Below are 23,540 nucleotides of genomic sequence, written 5' to 3' on the forward strand. Positions count from 1 at the left end.
TGCTATTGCTCCTAACTGTTCTGATTGGCCATTTCAAATCTTAAGTTTCACTGCATCAAACTGTTAACACCCTGCTACATATTTTTGAAGAGCTATAAAGAGCTTTTTTTTAAAAAAAAATAGTAAATTGAAACCCTAGAACTATAGAAATAGCTCTCTCAAAGCATCTTGTGTTAATTTCAGTACAATCCTCTGCATTTGGATCATGTTAAAAATGTATTTTGATTAGCATACTTATTGCTGTGCTTGATGGTCTCCCAGGTTTCAGGCCCCAGTTCAGCAAGGTCTTAGACATGTGACTAACATCACATATGTAAATAGCCCCACTGACTTCATTAAAATTGGATTCTGAGAAAGCTATTCCTATAATTGTGTGGTTTTAGTCATTTACATATTTTATTTTAATGAGATTACTCACACTGTTAAAGTTCAGTGGGATCATTTGCCTGGCAACTAGCATGGTAAACAGGTGTGTGGTTTTGGAATGCCTAGTTGAAAAGGGATCCTGGCAGCTCTGAGCAGCACTGCTGACAAGGCAGTTAATTGTCCCGATGGCGGTTATGCACACCCAGGCTGGCAGGTTTGTGGATAGCCTTTGTACCACACTGCTTCTAGGAAGCAGCCATTATATCCCTTCTCTACTCCTATGGATACGGGCAGATGGCAGGGGGGAGGTGAGAAAATGCTGCAAACTGTCCCCCCAAATGCTGCCCTGCTGCTTCTGTGGGATGGAATTGTGACCAATGCAAGGTGTGGGGTTGGCGTCTGCAGATGAGGAAATGTGCAGAGCCACAGAGAAGCATGCACAGCCATGAGGCCACACCTTCATGAAGGAGCTGGAGCAGGGACATGCTACTGCTTCCAGGAGCTACTTCAGGTAAGCACCACATGGAGCTTATACCATGGACCACTCCCAGGCCACAAGCCTGTGCTCCAGCCCTTATCCCCCACTCCTACCTTCTGACCCTTCAGTCCCATCCAGAACCACCCTCCTGCATGCCAAACCCCTCATCTCCAGCCTCACCCCAGAATCTGCACCCTCAGCCAGAGCCCTCACATTCCAACTCCCTGTCCCACCCAGAGCATTCTCCTGCACCCCAAATCCATCATCCCTGGCCCCACACCAGAGCATGTACCCACAATTGGAGCCCTCATCCCCTCCTGAATCCCAACCTATTGCCTCAGCCTGCCACACACTGAAACTAGTAGTGCAGGAATATTTTTAAAAGTGGGTGTGATAAGCTCCCTTACATGAGTCTACGCCCACCATAAGCTAAGACAAGGAGAAAAGCCCCAATGTACAGGGCTGGCAACAGAGTCCCTGGCATGCAGCATGGTGGCCGGGACCCTGGGGTGCTCCAGCAAGATCTAACATCACTAGTTCCCAGGCTTCTGTCTGAACTCTCCATTTTCATCCCCAGTGAGTGCCTTCATGCCCTCCCTCACCCCAGCCCCTGGCAAACCCAGTGAAAATGAATAAGTGAGGGTGAGGAGAATGAGCAACAGAGGGAGGGAGATGGAATGACTGGGGGGTCGGGCCTTGGAGAACGTCCAGGGTGGGCAGAATCTCTGAAAAAGGGCAAGGCAAGAGTATTCAGTTTTATGGCATTAGAAAATTGGCAACCCTAGCTAACATAGTCAGGAAGTCCTTCGTTATCCCTGACTGGTTTTTATGCCTTCAGTTCTTTCTTATCTTCTGTCTTGCTGGCCCTTTCTTGTCTGTGTGAATGTGCTGTAATGTGAAGCTTGAATACTAGGTTTGACAATTTCTGAATGGTTTCTGCAATCCTTTACAGCCCAACCAATGTGGCAGATGGTGATAAAACGTAAAGGTATCCAAGAAGTGAATCTATTATTAGATTCAGGTAATAACAAATCTGCCAAATCTTTGTGGTTTAGTTTATATTAAATCAATCTAGCCCACAATGTCTCTCCCTATCCCTCCTCACCACACACACCTTTGTTCTTCATTCCTCTCAACACGTATATGAAAGGAAGGGCACCCTAGTCCCTGCACCCCTTATGCTGCTGCCCCTAAAATTAGTTCAACTGTAATAGCATTGATTTTCTCTCCCAGACATGTAAAAATCAGAAACATCTAATCTGTTCATACTACAGCAGCACTGAAAAGCTAGATCTCCCTTAGGGTATGTCTGCACTTGCAGCCTATTTTGGAATAGGGCTGCAAATGTAGGCATTTGGAATTGCAAATCAAGCCCGGGATTTAAATATCCCACCCTTGATTTGCATCTTCCTGGCTGGGCGCCATTTTTGAAATTTACAAGCCCGGAATAACTGCCCGCGTCTACACGCAGCAGTGAAATGGGTGTTCGAAATAAAGCCCTATTTCGATCTAGCTGTTATTCCTTCTGCAATGAGGTTTAACAGGTAGTTCAAAATAGGGCTTTATTTTGAGCTCCCGTTTCACTGCCGCGTGTAGACGCGGGCAGTTATTCCGGGCTTGTAAATTTCAAAAAATGGCGCCTGGCCGGGAAGATGCAAATCTAGTGTGGGATATTTTAATCCCAGGCTTGATTTGCAATTCCGAATGTCTACATTTGAAGCCCTATTCCAAGATAGGCTGCAAGTGTAAACATACCCTTAGAGTCCTTAGAAGGTGTTATCCAGAACATGAGGAGTAGTACCAGTGTTTATAATTCTCATTCTGTCTTTGATATTTACATGGCAATGATTTGTAAACCTCATAACATTTCTTCAATAAACAGATAAAAAAAAAAATTTGATCCAATGAAACACTCCATGGCTGTTGTCACTTCTATATCACATTGAAGCCCTTTTGTTAGACTGGGACTATTTCTTGGGCTTACAGATCTGCCTATGAAATCTGTCACATACCAATTGGTCAGCATCTGGCATTAATAGATTATTCTGTCCACAGCCAAAGTTGTAATATTTGGCCAAAATGCACTAAATGAAACACTGTGAATTAGGTTCATTTCATACAGGATGTTGTTTTGAACAGTCCATCCACTGTCTATGATGGCTGCCCATGCATAAAATAGTAGCGGAGAGAATTTACAAGTGGGATAAATGACTTTGGAAGTAAAAGAATTCAATTGGGATGACATTTATATACTGATGCTTTTATCATCAGCAATTTGTATTCTTAGTTTCTAATAGGTGGACTCACACCACGGGTCAGCTAAGATTATCCCCATGTAAAATACTAGAAAAGGAAGACAACAACAAAAGGAATTGCCAAGAACAATTCATCCTCAAATGTATTTGAAAATAACAGCTAAGGTAATTTATAACATACTGGACCTAAGCTTCAACAACCCAGTACAGTCAATGATTAATTACATATACTTAGATATATGCTGCTATAAACCAGAAGTTTCAAAAGGTAAAGGAAATCTTATGCTGAACACTGAAAATCCCTTTTTAATTCTTTTCATAAAGAAAGAAGCAGAAATTTAAATTAATTACAGTAAATTGCAGTTGGCAAGTAATCAGATACCAGCAATCACTAAAATATACAAAATGGAAACAAAATATAATGGTCCCAGTTTCATGTTACTCGTTATCTACTTATTGCCATTAAGCAATAACCTAAATAGAACAAATTAAAAGTGAAAGATTAGCGGTGAGTTTTAATAAGATTTTAAGAAGAGAATGAAGGACTTAAATTATAGACATGCCAAAATTATAAAAATTCAGATTCTAGCAGTGTCAGAGTGCACAAGATAATATCTATGTAATGGAATTTTTCTTTAATATAATTACTGCCATGCATAGGTTCAGAGAGAACACAATTCTATGGCATACTTTTGTTATTCCCCATATTTTCTTTAACATACAGTACATCTACTTTTTTTATTCCGGTGTTTACCTCAATCAGTGCTGCATTTTTTAATATTCATCCCTAAGTCTTTGTCTTAACCAATGGAATTAAAAAGGTCAGTTCCTCTATGAGAAAATAAAAGATATTTGACCAGATTAACAGGTGAGGTCCTTTTTTCTTTGTTAATTCTATTTCCTTTTTTTAATTAAGGAAGAATCCTGTTACAAGAATGCTCAAATTCTGTTGTGTGGTACTGCTTACACGATGCAGCAACCATTATATTTCAGCAGTGTGTGAAGTGATCCTGATATATCATTTGCATACCAGTCTAGTTGTAACATATGGCAGGGTGCAAAATGTTGGTGGAGGTGATTATGGATTTTTCATCAAAAAGATTTGTTGATGAAAAATGTAGATTTCCGCACCCACATTTTGATTTGGCAAAACAATTATTTCCCATCATGAAGATGTAATGAAATGTCATGTTTTAGTTGATTCAACATTAGTGAATTTGTTGTGGTGCCTCATGGAAGTTGTATTTCAGGTGCCTCGTATCACCATTTTCCTGTAGAGGCCAAGCTTCATTGGACTATGTCTACCACAGGGCATCAGTCTCAACCTCTGACTGTGGCATACATTGCATCATGGAAGTCACATGACTGCAGGTGCTTCATAGGCAATTCCACTAATGGAGTGGGTTGGAGGGGGGGAGTGGGCAGTAGCCCCAGGCCCTAGTGATTTGAAAAGGCCTGAAGCTCCAAGACATCACCACCACTACTGCAGAAGTGGTGGCAGCCAGAGCCAGGCCCTTTAAATTGCTCACAGAGCACCACACAATGTATACGAGGTGGTTTTTAAGGCTGGCTGGGGGTAAGGGGCCAGTGCGGTGTGCTCCAGGCATCTCTAAGGGCTGGCTGCTCCAGTCCCATCCTGCCCACCTCACCCACCTCACCAACTCCATCATCCCCCCTTCTTCCTCCCCCTCCCCCCCACCAGGTCATAAGCAGCCACAGAGATCAGCCCATGGGAGCAAAAGACGCCTGCGAACTGAAACTCCTGCAAGGCATCACACAACCTTAGGCAGAGATGGTTTAATGTTAATCTGACTAGAAATGAAATGTTTGATTCAATTCAATAAACCAAAATGAAACATTTTGTTCTGGAATTCTGATTCTGACATATCCAAATTGAATTTTTTTGCAAAGTTTTCAGCCCGTGGAAAATTTCAATATTTCAAATTTTAGCCCTGATTTAGGAAAACACATATGCTGAAATACCAGAATTTTCTTTGGGATGGGAATTTTTGATTTTTTTTTTCAGCGCTAATGTTTTGTCCTCCTCCCTTTCCTTTAAAAAAATAAAAAGTAATTGAGAAAACACTGTTTTGCTCAACCTATGCTCACCTTCTCACTGGATCAGGAACTCAATTTTAAAGAATATGAGTATATTTGGGGATGACAGAGACATTAAAAATAAATAAATTATTACTTGAACTAACTTATGCTTTTTAAAATATATTAAAAATGCCAGTGTAGATGACAGTGTAGATCCAAAGCAACTCTTCTGAAGTCAATTTAGTTATTCTGGATTTACACCAGTATAACTGAGAGCACCAACCTTTAGACTTGTACTTATAAATAATAAAAGGTATCTCATTATGCCTTGTGGAAAGTAAAGTTACATGATACCCGTTTACAAATTGATCATGGTTTTAAAGCTAGTACTGAATCAGGAGTAGTCAAAACAACATTGCCCAAGAGAGGTGTTTATAGGCTGCTCTGCAGTCTGCTCCCCTAACATGTAGGTCCTGATGTGAAAGCTAATGTTTAGATCATGGCTCCATCTGCCCCTTCTCCCCTGCCACTACCTGCCCCTGCCAAAATCTCTGGTCACAGCTCTCCATCCCAGCTGCACTGGTTTAATGACTCACTACTCTCCAGGTTCCCAAGGGAATTCAGTTTCATACCATTGTAGTGCGTTCACTGTCACAAAATGGCAATCTGTATCAACCAGATTGGAAGAGTAGGTTGAATTTAAATGGAGCTGTGGGCTTTGAAATAACTGGAGGATTGGAGTCTCTCATATGAAGCCACAACTTTCTGTTACAAGTCTTAGCTTTCAAATATGATTTCTTTAAATTAGCTCCATGTTCATTATAAAGAAAACCCTAGATTCTTAAGCAAACTGTTTAAAATGCTAGACAAATCTTTTCAACCTAAAAAATCACCAGCAAGATAAAGATGAAAAAATGGTGAAGACCTTATTAAAAAAGAGAGTAATTTCAACGGGTGGCTTCATCTTCCTTTTTACAACACTCTTCCAGAGAGAATATTTGTTTATGCAGAAGTAAAGTTTCTGAATTCTCACAGTTACTGAGAAAATTGCACCTCTAACCCTTCTCCAGGTCACACTGAGTGCAATCCCTCTCCAGTCTTTAGCTGTGATCTATTTTGGAATGTAATCATGCAGTTCTCCCACTTGCAGACTAGGTCCTGGATTATAGACCCCGGTGTATCAATCATGATTGCCTGAGCCCATCAGATTTAGACTCACAACATGCAGTTCTGTGACCTCTGAGGCTATGACAGTAGTAATCAGTGACCACTCTTCAAAGCAATTTACTGTTAATTTAAAACAAAAGCACTCCAGAGCAATATATCTTCAAAACAAACTATATTCATACAGAGCTTGCCTCACCTCACTTCCTTACCTAAATGCACAGACTCACTGAATTCACACATTATAGGTGTGTAATAAACAATCAATTGACCAATAAAAGAAAGATCAATACAGGCATACAAGAGATTATAATAACTCAATATACAATATCACCTCCTCATTCATAGAATCATAGAATCATACAATAATAGGACTGGAAGGGACCTCAAGAGGTCATCGAGTCCAGCCCCCCACCCTCAAGGCAGGACCAAGCTCCGTCTACACCATCCCTGACTGATGTCTATCTAACCTGTTCTTAAATATCTCCAGAGAGGGAGATTCCACCACCTCCCTTGGCAATTTATTCCAATATTTGACCACCCTGACAGTTAGGAATTTTTTCCTAATGTCCAATCTAAACCTTCCCTGCTGCACTTTAAGCCCATTACTCCTTGTCCTGTCCTCAGAAACCTAGAGGAACAAATTTTCTCCTTCCTCCTTGTGACACCCTTTTAGATATTTGAAAACCGCTATCATATCCCCCCTTAATCTTCTTTTTTCCAAACTAAACAAGCCCAGTTCATGAAGCCTGGCTTCATAGGTCATGTTCTCTAAACCTTTAATCATTCTTGTCGCTCTTCTCTGTACCCTTTCCAATTTCTCCACATCTTTCTTGAAATGTGGCGCCCAGAACTGGACACAGTACTCCAGCTGAGGCCTAACTAGCGCAGAGTAGAGCGGCAGAATGACTTCATGAGTTTTGCTTACAACACACCTGTTGATACAACCTAGAATCATATTTGCTTTTTTTGTAACAGCATCACACTGTTGACTCTTATTCAACTTGTGGTCCACTATGACCCCTATATGCCTTTCCGCCATGCTCCTTCCTAGACAGTCGCTTCCCATCTTGTATGTATGGAACTGATCGTTCCTTCCTAAGTGGAGCACTTTGCATTTCTCTTTATTAAACCTCATCCTGTTTACCTCTGACCATTTCTCTAACTTGCTAAGGTCATTTTGAATTATGTCCCTATCGTCCAAAGAAGTCGCAACCCCAGTTTGGTATCATATGCAAACATAATAAGCGTACTCTCTATCCCAATATCTACATCATTGATGAAGATATTGAACAGTACGGGTCCCAAAACAGACCCTTGCGGAACTCCACTTGTTATCCCTTTCCAGCAGGATTTAGCACCGTTAACAACAACTCTCTGACTACGGTTATCCAGCCAATTATGCACCCACCTTATCGTGGCCCTATCTAAGTTATATTTGCCTAGTTTATCAATTCATCTGGTTAGAATACAGTGTTCATACTTCTTTATATTTCCATGTTTGGCACACAAGCTAGTATTTATCTATGGGAAATATTTTTCTTGTTTGCACCAAAACACTCTAATCAAGTAATTAAAGCCATATAAACATATTTAGATGGTTTATATTTTATTTTGACTGCTAACTGAAACTATATGTCATACTACTAGAAGAATAATTTTGGGCAAAACTACTGTATTTGTTATATAAAAGAAGGTGATTATATTGATGCAGATAAACCTTAACAACAGTCTTCCCTAACAACTGAATATTTTTATAGGCACATTTTAAATGGAGGTCATCCATGTGATTTTATTGGTTTATTAAACATTATTTGTAGAATTATATAATAAATTACTCTTAATATATCCCATAAATAATGTTGATAATTCTATAAACGATGAACTAATGTTTTGAAAATTGTGTGATTTATTTTTCCATCTTACCACTGAAAGTCTGCAGCATCACTCTTCCAGTGTGGAATCTAAATGAAGACACTTTTCTTTAATAAACCATCAATTTATTTTCAGCTAGCTAGCTTTCACTTTCTATACTTAATCTTTTTAGCATTAAATTTTACAACCTGGATTACTAGAGAAAAACACGACATATCCTGTTTTATATTTATCTGCTGATGAGTGCAGTGCTGGCAACAAACCCTGCAAATATTTGTAATAATAGTACTAATAACAACAGTTGTTAGTGCCAAGAACATATTTATGAGATAATGCAGTTGCAGTTATCGAGAATATCTTTGCCCTAAGTAGTGACTCTAATATGGCTTCAATGGATATTTTAAACTTTCTTATATTCTTAAATGCAATGGCATTTTATGGGAATTAACAGAAGTTTAGAACAGTGAGAACATAATATGCATCTTTCACTTATGTGATATATTAATATCCCTTCAAAATAGTTTTTTTAATCTTAAGAAAAGCTCTGTAATGATAGGAACATTGCCCAGGTAATATTTGTGATAACTGTCACAGGTTAAGTAGTATTTTCTCCCAGTCCTCGATGCAGGCTCTAGCAGAGATGTTACAGCTGCTGGTTTAAAAGTTCTTGTTGCACATCCTAGCATCAGGATGGGTTCACAGGTCTTCCGGGCTCTTCGATCCCTGAAATGCTGCCTCTGGGATGAAGTGCTGAGCTGAGAACAAAATGGCATCGACCACATGGCCTCTTTATACCTCCTTCCTGGCCTCCTCTGGTATGCGGCAGGTCACCTGGTCCTCAGCCTCTCTCTGCTGGCCACTCTTAGGTGTCCGCCCTCATGCTTTAGGTGTGTCCTTGGCCCCTTGAGTGCCATTGTCCCACAGGGCCTCGCTAATTAGCATGTCCACGGGCCCAGGCTCTGCCCAATGCTCAGCCACATGCAGAGAAGTATTCAGTATCCACACAGACTACAGATTCCTAACTACACACAGAGACATTATACAACCACATAAATAGCTTACATAGGATTATCAGATAATAAGCTTGTATTCAGCACCCCACATGGCCCCCTATTATACCATTGTTGGGGCCAGCACCCCCACCTATGGGTGCAGCCATGATCTGGCTGCTTCCCTCAAATTCCAGTAACATGACAAATGGCAAGATGAAGCTTATGTCTTTTGCTGAACAACCACAGCTTCCAGGACCCCAGGTCCCACTCCTGGTACTCTGCTTCTTAGTCATGCTGAGAGAAGGTAGATACTAAGTTGTAGGAAATTGCTTTCAGAGTCATCAAAGGAAGATAGGGGCTGTCAGAGGCCAGATCTGTCTTCTAGCTGCCATGCCATTAATGTCTTAGTGTATTCCTCTGCTATGATGCTACTATTAAATGTGAAGATTTTGGAGGTGTTGGACCTAATGTTGATCCTTGTTTCATTTCTGCAAATGGATATAGATGGTATATTGAATGGATGCTTTCATCCTCACCTGTCTGCTGTGCATCTGTGCTTGCATAGCTGTACAATATATTATAAATGTCTGTGTTATGCTCCATTCCTCCCTTTTTGCTCTCTTCACAAGCTAAAATTACCAAAGTGAAAAGCCTTGGCACTTACATGTCAGATCAAATCTATACAAAATGAATTGGAAGAACTGGAAATTAGCAGAAACAATTTATCAACTTATTTACCCATATATAACAATAATATGCATTTTTGAACTACTGAAATTCTGGATTTCCAAATGTATTATGAACAACTCTGTACATCAGATACCTTGTGTTAGTTTGTTTAGTTTAAGTAACTCATAAAAGAGGGTTTATAAAACACATGAACACATTAAAGAATATTAAGATAAGTTAGATGTATTCATGTCAGCAGAACCTGATGAAATACACTTTAGGGTACTTAAGGAACTAGCTGAAGTAATTTTGGAACCATTAGCAATTGTCTTTGAGAACTCCTGGAGAACAGGAGCAATCCCAGAGGACTGGAATAGGACAAACATGGGGCCTATATTTAAAATAGAGAACAAAGAGGACCCAGGGAATTATAAACCAGTCAACCTAACTTCAATACCTGGAGAAATACTGGGACAAATTATTAAACAAACAATTTGTAAGCAGCTAGTAGATAATAGAGTTACAAGGAACAGTCAGCGTGGATTTGTCAAGAACAAATCATGTCAAATCATGGACAAATTGGAAACAGTCCAGTGGAAAGCAACAAAAATGATAAAAGGTTTAGAAAACCAAATCTATAAGAAAAGGTTAAAAAACCTGGATACATTTAGGCTGTGTCTAGATTGGCATGATTTTCCGGAAATGCTTTTAATGGAAAAGTTTTCCGTTAAAAGCATTTTCGGAACAGAGCGTCTAGATTGGTACGGACGCTTTTCCACAAAAGCACTTTTTGCGGAAAAGCATCCATGCCAATCTAGACATGCTTTTCCGCAAAAAAGCCCCGATCGCCATTTTTGTGGTCAGGGCTTTTTTGCGGAAAACAAATCTGAGCTGTCTACACTGGCCCTTTTGCGCAAAAGCTTTGCGCAAAAGGGACTTTTGCCTGAATGGGAGCAGAATAGTATTTCCGCAAGAAGCACTGATTTCTTATAGTAGGAAGTCAGTGTTTTTGCGGAAATTCAAGCGGCCAGTGTAGACAACTGGCAAGTTTTTCCAGAAAAGCGGCTGATTATCTGGAAAAACTGGCCAGTCTAGACACAGCCCCCAGGTACATCTACATAGCAGTGTTATTTCAGAATAACATCAGATATTCTGAAATAACATAGTTCACATCTACACTACAAGCCTTTCTTTTGAAATAACATTGAGCTGCAAGTCTTCTTACTCTGACCCATGGTAACCCTCAGTTCAAAAGGAGTTCACACTGTGTAGATAGCACCGAAAGCCAAGTTGAGCTAATGCCACTCAAGCTATGCAATTGACGTAGCTGAAGTTACATAATTTTAATTTGACTTTAGCCCTGCTGTGTAGATATACCCTCAGCGTTAAGGAAAGAAGATTGAGAGGCTACCTGATAACACTTTTCAAAGATGTTAAAGGCTATTATAAAGAGACTGTTCTCCATGTCCACAGAAGGTAGGACAACAAATAATAAGCTTACTCTGCTACAAGGGATAGGTTAGCTATTAGGAAAAACTTGCTAACTACAGGGCTAGTTAAGCTCTGGAATATGCTTCCAATAGAAGTTGAAACATCCCCATTATTGTAAGCTTTTAAAAACAAGTTGGATGGGTATTGTCTAGGTTTACTTGGTCCTGCCTCAGTGGACTGGCCATGATAACTTCTTGAGGTCCCATTGAAGCCTTCATTTCTTTGATTCTATAGCTCTATTATGGGAAGGATGAATCAGAATGTTGACTGTAGTTCTGGATGAGAGCAGTCTGCTTGCTTTGCAGACAGATGTGAAATGTAGGAGAAACCATGGCTGGCTCCCCATTTTCTTCCATTTTCTACTAAGGCTGTGTCTGTGCTTCTCAGGCTGGCTATATTGTGACTCTCTTCTGCACAGTTTAACACAGTTCTGCACACAAATATAAGAGAGTGAATCGTTGTGCTCTTCTTGTTTCTTTTGTGGGTATGCCAGCCATAATATTGTGATCTTGTCCCAACTAGAGTCAAAATGATCCAACAGACATGTTAATGGACATATACAGAGTAGGACCTCTCCAGATGTGGTTTTGGACAAACTGGCTCAATTGAGCAACTTAATTTCATTCCAATCTGAAAGATAAAGTCACAAATCGGATAAACAGCTGCTTGACAAATATGTAAGCTAGAATTGCACTAAAACAGCAACTACCTTTTAGCCCCTGATGGTACATCATTACCAATAATGCTTTACAGATTTCCTTTTGAAATGATTACCTTATGACAGTCAGGCAGCACCTCTAACCAGGTTTTGCACCTTTTTAACAGCATTTTCAGACAGATTGACTGTAGTGATTTATAGTGTATGTAATTTCAACCTTCATCTGTGGGCAAAATAGCTGAAGTTTGACATGAAGTGAAAAATCTGACAGAAAATAATAAAGGGGAAATGGCTTCTTTGTGAGAAAACATACTAAAGACAAGAAAAGTTTGTGACATGTTATTATGTTTCTAGTCAATTTTCATTATTTTTCATCATTTATACCCAATGAAAGGATGCTACATTACTTGGGGCAAACAATCATCACTTTTAAGTCATGGTGTCCACTGAAAATATAATTTCTTGCCAAGATACAGCAGAATGATTCCAATGTTCCTTTTGAAGATGACATTTATTGAAGTCATTATTAATTTTTAATGATTTCTCTAAATGTTATACCACATGAAATTATCATCCACTTTTTAAGTCTCCTTGGCAAACAGTGTAACATAGGGAATTAAAATGTGTGACACAATTTACCAGTTTATTAACAAAAAGGTTTAAATTTGTCAAAAATATATAGAATGCTTTAGAATAGCTTTTATTGATGTGCAAGCCAGAGTTCCACCATTAGCACAAAATCTCATGCTGGTAGCATTGTGTCTAAAGCTCAAATTACAGGCAGTCCCCGGGTTACGTACAAGATAGGGACTGTAGGTTTGTTCTTAAGTTGAATTTGTGTGTAAGTCGGAACTGGTACATATTGTAGGGGAAACTCGAGCCAAACATTTCTCCAGAGCTCAGTTTTATTCTCTCACACCTCACTTCCCTCAGTCCTTTATTCTCAAGCTGAGGTGTCTGCTGAGAAAAGCTGCTCCGCGTCTCCCTGGTCTGCTGGGGGGAAGCAGCTAATGCGGGGTTGCCTCACCCCATTTGTAAGTAGGGATCCGATGTAAGTCGGATCCATGTAACCCGGGGACTGCCTGTATGGTATTTCAAAGGATTGTCAACAGACCACCCAAATACAACAAGATAGATGTTTGGGAGTTTTTCAATTAAACATTTTTTCCAACAAAAAATGCTGATTTGTCAAACCTGAAACTTTGAAAATTATGTTGTGAAGATTTCTCATGTTCAGGAAGGAATTTCTGCTCATACCCTAGGAGCCAACCACCCTGGGATAGTCAGTTCCTGAAGCTAGATCACTCAGACTATGTCTACATTGCCCCAGTTTTGCACACAAAATATGCTAATGAGGCAAAGTGTAGACTATCACTGTGGCTCATTTGCATAATTAATGAGGCTCCATTTTTATGCAAGAGGCTTTTGCACAAAAAGGAGCTGCTGTTCTGCATTTGGATCCCAGCAAGGGAGCTGGTCAGAAAAAGGGCTCTCTCCTCTCATAAGAATTGGGTGGCTCCTCTCACTCACACAGGGGTCCTTCCTGTCACCAAGAAGCATGCCCAGACCTCTCTCAGTCCAGGGCCTTGTGTCTTTAATTAGTCACCACCTGGCTCCTGGCTCCACATGTTTAGCTTTCCTGTTTCCGTCACCCCAAACGTGCTCCCTTCACACACATACACACACACACACTTATCACAGGGTAGGATGCAGCCAAGAGCAAGTTACAATCAAAGTGTCGGAGAGTTACAAAGATTACAAAGTTGCAAAGCTCAACAATCACCAAACTTACAGTAGGTTTCTGAACTTATAAAGCAAAGTGGCTAAGAGTTACAAAGTTGCAAAGCTCAACAATCTTACAACTAGGTGCAGAATTTAAAAGGCTAGGTAGCTGAAAGTTACAAAGAGACAATTACAATGCTTCAAAGCTCAATAGTTACAAAGATATCTTTCAGAGCACAGCATCTGACAGACTTAGAAGTCAACTGCCCCCCTTAAACAGTGTTCACAGCAATGCAGTCAACAGCAGGTTTTGTTATTCTCTAAGGGTACGTCTACACTACAGCGCTAATTCGAACTTAGTTCAAATTAGTTAATTCGAACTAAGCTAATTCGAACTAACGCATCTAGAACTAAAAACTAGTTCGAATTAGCAAAACGCTAGCGCCTCCACACTGATTGGACGCAGGGGCACATTTAAGGGCAGCTGAAACAGGTTCTGGCAGAGCATCAGGTCAGTAGTTGCTTTGTGTGGCTGCTGTCTGAGGCTATCTGAGGCTCGTGCTTAAAGGGACCCCCCCCCCCACCCGGACAGCCGGTTCTCAGCTTTTCCTGCTTGCTTGCCAACCTCGCCGAGGGACAGCAAAGCGTTGGTCTCTGCGCCCGTCTGTGTCGGTGCTTCCCTTCGGGGACGCTGCCGCAGGTGGCAACATGGAGCCAGAGCTCGCCCTGCACCTTCTGGTGCACTTTCTGGACTTGCTGCTGCAAGCCTGCCAGCAATGGCTTGAGGCTGCATGGCACCACCTGGTGCACGTCAGCCCCCTGCCTCTCCACCTGGCCACCCTGGGGGCTGTGGAGGAGCCGCGGCGGCACCCCGGCACCGGCGTGCCCCGCCGCATCTGGCGTCTGGACACCAGCAGCGACTGGTGGGACCGCATCGTCCTGGAGCGCTGGGAAGACCGACAGTGGACCCAGAACTTCAGGATGAGGAAGGACACCTTCCTGGAGCTCTGTGAGTGGCTCACCCCTGCTCTGCACAGAAGGGACACTCGCATGAGGACCGCCATCCACCTCCAGAAGCGGGTGGCCATCGCCCTCTGGAAGCTCTCCATGCCGGACAGCTACCGATCCGTCGGGAACCAGTTCGGCGTGGGGAGATCCACCGTCGGAGCGGTGCTCATGCAGGTATGGCACTCGTCAGCCACTGCGCCGTGGGGGGAGAAGGGCTGCAAGGAGGGGATGGGCCGCCCCAGGGACAAAGGGGGGGAGGGAGGAGGCGAAAGCACCCCACACCGGAGGGGTCGGTCTGTCCCGGCCGTACTACACGCCGCCAGGGGGGTTGCTTCCGGGAGTGGGGCGTGGGGCACTGCCAGGGCACGAATGCTCCCAACCACCTGGGCACCCCACTGATTGGCGCTTTGCTGTGTCTCTCTCCGCAGGTGGTCAAGGCCATCAACCGGGTGCTGCTCTGCAGGGTGGTCCGCCTCGCCGACCCGGACGCTGTCATCCGGGGATTCGGCGCCCTCGGCTTCCCCAACTGCGGGGGGGCCATCGACGGGATGCACATCCCCATCCGTGCCCCAGAACACCAGGTGTCCCGTTATGTGAACTGCAAGGGGTACTTCTTCATCCTCCTGCAGGCCGTGTGTGACCACCGGGGACAGTTCACGGACGTTAATGTGGGCTGGTCCGGCAAAGCACACGATGCCCCGGTGTACCGCAACTCCTCCGTGTGCCAGCGGCTGCAGGACGGGACCTTCTTCCCCGACTGCCACATCAGGGTCGGGGACGTGGACATGCCCGTGTGCCTGGTGGGGGATGCCGCATACCCACTGTAGCCATGGCTGATGAAGCCCTACACGGGGCACCTCAATCCCTCCCATCAGGCCTTCAATGCCAGGCTGACCAGGGCCCGCATCCTGGTGGAGGAGCCTTCGGGTGACTGAAAGCCCGCTTTCGATGCCTCCTCACCCATCTGGACCTGGCCGAGCACAACATCCCTCCCGTGGTGGCAGCATGTTGTGTGCTCCACAATTTATGTGAGAGAAAGGGGGAGGCTTTCCTGCCAGCCTGGATGGCTGAGGCTGAGTGCATGGCTGGCCACTATGGTCAGCCCCGCACCGCCGCCGTCCGGGAAGCTCAGCAGGGGGCCGTCCGGATCCGGGAAGCCCTGCGGGAGAGCTTCCTGGTGGAGGAGGAGGACTGATCTCTTCCTTGCATGCCCCACTGGGGCTTTCTTCCACCCTACCCCCCTTCCCCTTTCCCTTCCCTACCTACTGTCAAATAAAGACACCTGTTTTTCAAACAAAAACGTCTTTTTATTTTACATAACTGGGGTGGGGGGAGGGAGGAAGAAGGGTGGGAGAGGGGAGGGGGAAACCTGGGACGAAGGAGCAGGAAGGGGAGGGAAGGGAGGAAGGGAAAGAAAAGCTCAGGGGTGGGGGTCCGGCTGCCTCTCCCATCTCGCAACACTGCAGGTCCGGGGGCGTTGGTGGGGAATGGTTGTGGAGGGTGGGGCAGGAGGGACGGGGGGTGTGGAGGAAGCAGGAGCAGGAGGAGGAGGGGGGCAGGGGAAGCAGGAGGGAGAGCTGGGGGAGCAGGAGCAGGAGGAATTGGGAAGCAGTCGAGCAGGCTCTGGAGGTGGCCTCGCAGGGCACGGCCCTGCTCCTCCAGTGCCTCCAAGCTCCTCCGGTGCAGCCTCAGGTCCTCCTGGACCCAGTGGTCCTGGATACGGATCTGTTGCTCCAGCAACCGGAGGTGCCGCCTCTGGTACACCTCTTGGTTCCTGGCTCTCCTGCTGGCCCGGGCGGCTGCTGCAGGCGGGGTGGTGTGCCCTGCAGGCCCAGGTGCTGCAGCTGTGGTGAAACCAGAACAGCGGTCAATTACCCCAGGGGCCCAGGTGTGTGAAACCCAGCTCCCCTCTGCAAGGCCAAGGCCCCTGCAGGATCCCCAGCTGCTGCTCCGTGGTGGGCAAGGCCCAGGCTCATGGTCCCGGGGCTCCCTCTCGCCCCAGCCCCCCGTACACATAAGGGGAGCACAATGGTACTCACAGGTGGACGCCTCCCCGGCCTCGGACGACACAGGCGAGTGGCTCTGTGGGGTGCCTCGGGGGTCCCAGGTCCTGGGCAGGCTGCTGGCAGGCTCCTGGCTCTCGGAGCCCTCCTCCTCCTCCTCTGTCTCCTGGAGCGGTCCCTCTGCCCCGGGGTCTATCACGTCCCGGGGGGCAGGGACGGCATGAGCCCCCAGGAGGCGGTCCAGAGCCTGGAAGTGGGGGCAGGCCTCCGGGTCAGCCCCTGGCAGGCAGGCTCGGGAGTAGGACTGCCGCAGGTCCTTGATTTTGCAGCGCACCTGCTCCCGGCTGCGCTGGTGGCCCCTAGCGGCCAGGCTGGCAGCCATGCAGCCATAGACTGCTGCATTCCTGTGGCTAGTGCGGAGATCGTGGACATTGGAGGCTTCCCCCCAAACCTCGATGAGGTCCACAATCTCTGCACTAGACCACGCGGGCGCCCGCCTCTTGCGGCCCCAGGCAGGGTCCTGGGAGCCGCCAGGCTGGTCCCGGGAAGAGGGGGAGGGCTGGGTGTCATCGGGTGGCTGGCTCATGGGTGTCAGCTGCTGGGTGTGCTGGCACGGGTGCTGGCAGCCTTGCAACTGGCACAAACTGTGTAGCCAGCCCGTGGCCCTTTAAGGGCTCCGGGGCCGGGAGGGAGGCAGTAGACTTTGCCTGGTGTTGGCCAGAGTGGCCACCAGGGCAAGCTGGGAAGGGCTAGCCTCCCACTAGTTCGAATTAAGGGTCTACACACCCCTTAATTCGAACTAGTAAGTTCGAACTAGACTTAATCCTCGTGGAATGAGGTTTACCTAGTTCGAACTAAGCGCTCCATTAGTTCGATTTATATTCGAACTAACGGAGCGCTAGTGTAGCGCCTATGAAAGTTAGTTCGAACTAACAGATGTTAGTTCGAACTAACTTTGTAGTGTAGACATACCCTAAGTCATGTGTTGGCAGGCCCTTACAGTTTAATGTATTTCTAGAAAATGTGTGTGTAAATCAAGTAATAGCTCAGTCGAAGGCTTTATGCAACAAAGATGGAAATAGGAGATAGATCTGTTGAAAGTCTCTACGTAAAAAACAAAGATGATGTTGTGGTAGCGGTCTACCATGATGGTAGGAACCACCAAAACAGGGAAAAGAGGAGGTGGATGAGGGTTTTTTTAAAGCAATTAACAAAGTCATCCAAAACACAGGGCTTGGTGGTCTACCCAGACATCTGTTCCAACAAGTTCTTGAAAGGCATGGGAGACATTTTTTTATTATTTTTTCAGAAGGTGGAGAAAGCTACTAGGAGGAAGGTTGTTCGAGGTTTGATTTTGACAAATAGGGAGGAACTGGTTGAGAATTATAAAGTCTCAAGGTTCCTTCCTGTCCTCTGATTGTACAAACAAGGTATTGTGAATGGGCTGTACTGTCTATTATCTTTCATGAAATGTTTCAGAAATATTTGGTTTTGTCCAATGTTCCCTCTTATCTTTTTCATTTACATGCAGATTTTTTCCATCCATGGGCAGAATAATTTTTTATGTGCACCGTGACAAGTGCAAATGTGCTCTGCCAATAGAAACAAAAAAAACCTATCTGTAAGGTCTTTGCTAATCTGTAGGGCAGCATTTGAATTTCTCCCGATTGGCTGCACAGGCACGTAACCTACAGGGAACACTGGTTTTGTCCCAATATAGGGAAAAAATGCCAAAATGGAATTTGTGTTTTTCACCAGTCCTAAATATAAACGTGTATTCAGTTCAGTTCAGATGTACAGTGTGCTTCTTTGGGAGGGGGATGAAGGAGGGTGTATTTTACATGAAACAGAGAGGGACTAAGCAATAATGATGCTTTCTGCTCTTGTCCAAATGGACTGATTTTCAAAGAACTGGGCAGTAAAAAGGGAGAGAGTCCACATAGAAAAAGAACTACAGATGCTTCCAGGGGAGTGAAAATTCAGAGGATAAAATATATTGATTGTTTATTGAAAGGACAAAATGACTACCATATATATGCTTTCATCATAGTGTTTTTTTCATATTTTTAATGCAGTAAAAACTTCCCTTTGCACTACAATAAGTACACTATTGAACACTCAGCTCTGATTTGGTTTACTTTGTCACATTGGTCCTAAAAAAAAAGTAATGCCTGGAAGACTGGACAGTCTCTGAGACCCAGTAATGGGCTATGATAACCTTGATTTCTAGATCACTTTTGCTCATTAAGATCAGCTTCATGGTGACCAAAAATCATTACTATGCCTGATAGCAGTTTGGTAGTTTACACAAAATGAGATAAGGGTTTTATTCTGCTTCTTAGTGAACTGCTGCAAGCATAAGAAAAGTCAAATTATGAAGGAAAAAATAGGGAGAGCACTCAAAAATGGTCTCTAAATACTTTTCACATTTAAAGAGTCTGTTGTATTTCTTTCAGGATACAAAAAAAGAATCCTTATAAAATTGGTGCTTGAGCTCAGTGCTTTCCCTTTATACATCATCTCATGTCTCTGCCTAGATGAATTTGATAAGTGGAGCAGGTTTAACAGCAAGTTAAACCATACAGTTTTAGTATATAAATATTAAGATGTTTCATGTTTTGGGGGCTGATAGCCATCAGTTCAATGGAGCCTGATGGAGATTGGTTTCTTAGAGGACTGAGCCAGGATACCATCTGGCAATAAAGTGAGTAAGAGAATTTAAAGCTATCTTTTTAAAAGATCTTATTCTCCTCATTAATACTATAACTAGTGCCCTACCAAATTAATGATCATTTTGGTTAATTTCACAGTCATAGGATTTTAAAATTCATGAATGTCATAATTCATGAATGTCATAATTTCAGCTGTTTAAATCTGAACTTTCACACTGTTGTAATTGTAGGGGCCTTGACCCAAAAAGGATTGTGGGGAGTTTTAAGGTTCTGATGGCAGTGCTACTATAGGTGGCAATGCTGTCATCAAAGCTGGACAACTGGAGAATGGTGATTGCTGGCTAGAAGCCCAGCTCTGAAAGCATAGGAGTAAGCATGGCATGGGCTTGCTACCCTTACTTTTGACCTGTTGCTGATGCTGCCTGGAGAGCTGGCATTCAGCCAAGAGCTGCCACTCTTTGGCTACCCAGCTCAAAAGTAAAGGTGGCAATACTGTGACACACACCCTAAAATAACCTTACAATCCCACCTCCCTACCATGACTTCCTTTTGGGTCAGGATCCTCAATTTGAGAAACGCTGGTTTCCCCTGTGAAATCTGCATAGTGTAAGGTAAAAGCATACAAAAGACCAGATTTCATAGTACATGATGAGTTTTTCATGGCTATGAATTTGGGGCACTAACAATAAACATCAGACTCTTTGTCAAGATGCTCAATTATTCTCTTGAAAACTTTACACGGAAATCAGTACTAACTTGATGATATCAACAGACACCCCAAGGAATAAATGGGCATGGAAACTTTCACCTCTAGATTGGGTGTCCCTTCATCAGAAAACTTTCACTGCTCTGATCTCTTTTTCATATTTGGCTGAAAACAGGGATTCAGTTACTGCTGTGCTCAATTCATCACCTTTCACAAGCACCAAACTTACTTTAATAAAAATACTCATTTCTCAGTGATATCCTGGGCTTGATGAAGTCAATAAGAATTTATATATTATTTCAGTGGGGCCAGCATGTTACCCTCCACATACATTGATCTCTAGCTATCTTTAGAGAAGAAATGGTTAAAATATTAATGGCAAATAATAATCCAAAGAATTCAGCCCTCTCTCAAAAATTGCTTATAACCCAATTGTGATTTCTATTAAAATATTAGCTATTTACTGGATGGTTTGCACACAAATTTTTCATCCTATAGACTGTTAAACTGTTCATTGTGTTCCTCCTTTGTGATATGACCTTAGAAAGATATTTCTGCTTCCTAGTTGTAGACAAACTCTGTAGACAATAAAGTAAAATGAACAACACACAAAATGGCTTACGCTCAAACATCCTTCTCCATGTGTGAGTGCAGGTATTCATATAAACAATCCCATAACCATTCATCAAAACAAAAATGCATTCACACAAGCGTTCATGAATAGCAAACAAAAGGAGTACCAACCTGGTTGAAAATGAACAGCTATTCAGAATTCAAATGAACATTCACAAACAGTGGAAATGTATTCCTCCACATTTATAGAGAAAATATCCTGGATTTTAGTTCACTCCCTGCCAATCTGTAACGCTTTTTGCACTGAATTTTGATGTCTTGACTGCAGGCTAAAATTACTATTGTTGTGAGAGAGAAGAATAGTTTTTTGAAGAGATTATTTGTAACTTTTTTTTAAAAAAAAAGATCAGATATACCGAGGAAAATATGTTCAAAAATGAGACTGGAAAAAGATTAATATTAGCAATTTAAGTGGCCAGTTGTAGGCCACACTATGACAACATAATCTATCCCTTTTGCCTACTGAATTCATAAAGTTTCATTTAGAGTGTTCTAGAGGTGAGTGACATATATGAGCCAAAAACATCTTCATCAGATCAAAGATAGAATATATATGGCTACCGGGGAATAATAAATATTCTTCTGGCTGGCTAAAAACTGGAGAACTATTTCTTCCACCATCTGCTTGTAGAAACATAAGTAACACTAAGCATAAAGCTTTATAATAGACTTTCTAGCAATGTCAGCTAGAGCTTAAGCTATATTAAAGCTCTTGAAGTGCCATTCATATAGAACAGTAACTATCCCATTTATGAGCTATAGTATTTCCTGGTAGTACCATTAGTCCTATTTTATGCCGAAGCCATAATATCAACATTATTAAAGAACAAAATCATATGCATTGCGAATGATAATAATTTAATTATAGTCTTTCCAAAAGTTCGTGAGTCTTCTCATGGTTCACAATCCTGCTGGAAAGGTATAACAAGTGGGGTTCCGCAGGGGTCTGTTTTGGGACCGGCTCTATTCAATATCTTCATCAACAATTTAGATATTGGTATAGAAAATATGCTTATTAAGTTTGCAGTTGATACCAAGCTGGGAGGGGTTGCAACTGCTCTGGAAGATAGGGTCATAATTCAAAATGATCTGGACAAATTGGAGAAATGGTCTGAGGTAAACATGATGAAGTTTAATAAGGACAAATGTAAAGTGTTCCACTTAGGAAGGAACAATCAGTTTCACACATACAGACTGGGAAGCAACTGTCTAAGAAGGAGTATGGCAGAAAGGGATCTAGGGGTTACAGTGGTCCACAAGCTGAATATGAGTCAGCAGTGTGATGCTGTTGCAAAAAAAGCAAACATGATTCTGGGATACATTAACAGGTGTGTTGTGAGCAAGACAGGAGAAGTCATTATTCTGCTCTACTCTGCACTGGTTAGGCCTCAGTTGGAGTATTGTGTCCAGTTCTGGGCACCACATTTCAAGAAAGATGTGGAGAAATTGGAGAGGGTCCAAAGAAGAGCAACAAGAATGAGTAAAGGTCTAGAGAATATGACCTATGAAGGAAGGCTGAAAGAATTGGGTTTGTTTAGTTTAGAAAAGAGAAGACTGAGGGGGAACATGATAGCCGTTTTCAGGTATTTAAAAGGGTGTCATAAGGAAGAGGGAGAAAACTTGTTCATCTTGGCCTCTGAGGATAGAACAAGAAGCAATGGGCTTAAATTGCAGCAAGGGAGGTTTAGGTTGGACATTAGGAAAAAGTTCCTAACTGTCAGGGTAGTTAAACACTGTAATAAATTGCCCAGGGAGGCTGTGGAATCCCAATCTCTGGAGATATTTAAGAGTAAGTTAGATAAATATCTATCGGGGATGGTCTAGACAGTATTTGGTCCTGCCATGGGGTCAGGTGACTGGACTCAATGACCTCTCGAGGTCTCTTCCAGTCCTATGATTCTATGATTAAGGAAGTCATTATTTAACACTCCTGATGAGGCATTTCTGAGATGCAGATGAGAAATTTTTAATAGCTCTATTACAGATGTTTATATCGTAAATTGACTTACCTATTCTGTTTGGCCTTACTCTTTGTTATGAATTATTATTTTGACTCTTTCTTTGGGTTTTATTGTTTATTCTTTAGTGTTTTTATGCCTCTTTAGGATTCCATAGTGTTGATTCCAACCCTTTATTAAGTGCCTGTTGATGCTGTATCCTTCAGCTGGTGTTTAAAAATATGTTCAGCTTAGTTTAATAACTAGGGAGAGCAAAATATACTTTTCTCACAATGAGCTAATGAGATTACTTAGCCAAGTAAAGTGACTCATTAAAGATAGCTTGTTTTTTACTGAGCATTTCTATAAACCTTTCCATTTTCAACCCCACAGAGGAAGTTACTGTCCACACACTGAGTTGGAATGAGGTTTCCTGGCACTTTGATATTGTACTCAGAACACTAGACTTGCCTTTCTTCCTTTTCCTTGTATATGGGTGTATGGTCTTATTTGAGCAAGTTTAAGTTATTTAAAACAACAATACAAAAATTATGATTAATTGATTTTAAAAGCACCAGCTGTGAAACCTTCTTGTCTGCAAGGATTTGGAAAGAATCACAGTACTTCTTTGCTTAGCTTTACAATGATATCTTACTTGTCATGGACAGGTCTGATTATGCTGGATGCGCATTTATAGGGCTTCAGCATCGGCCAGGGCAGAAAGGAATTAAGGAAAATAGCAACCAAAGCTGGCTCTGGTGATTGCAACAGATTAGCAAATCTAGGCAGCACAATATTCCCCTGTCCCCTAAAAATGACAGGGCCACTAAATACCAACCAATCGGGATCACACTAATGAGGCTCCCTATAA

The sequence above is a fragment of the Pelodiscus sinensis genome, chromosome 4, assembly GCF_052426305.1.
Source record: "Pelodiscus sinensis isolate ZL-2025 chromosome 4, ASM5242630v1, whole genome shotgun sequence".
Lineage (NCBI taxonomy): Eukaryota > Metazoa > Chordata > Testudines > Trionychidae > Pelodiscus > Pelodiscus sinensis.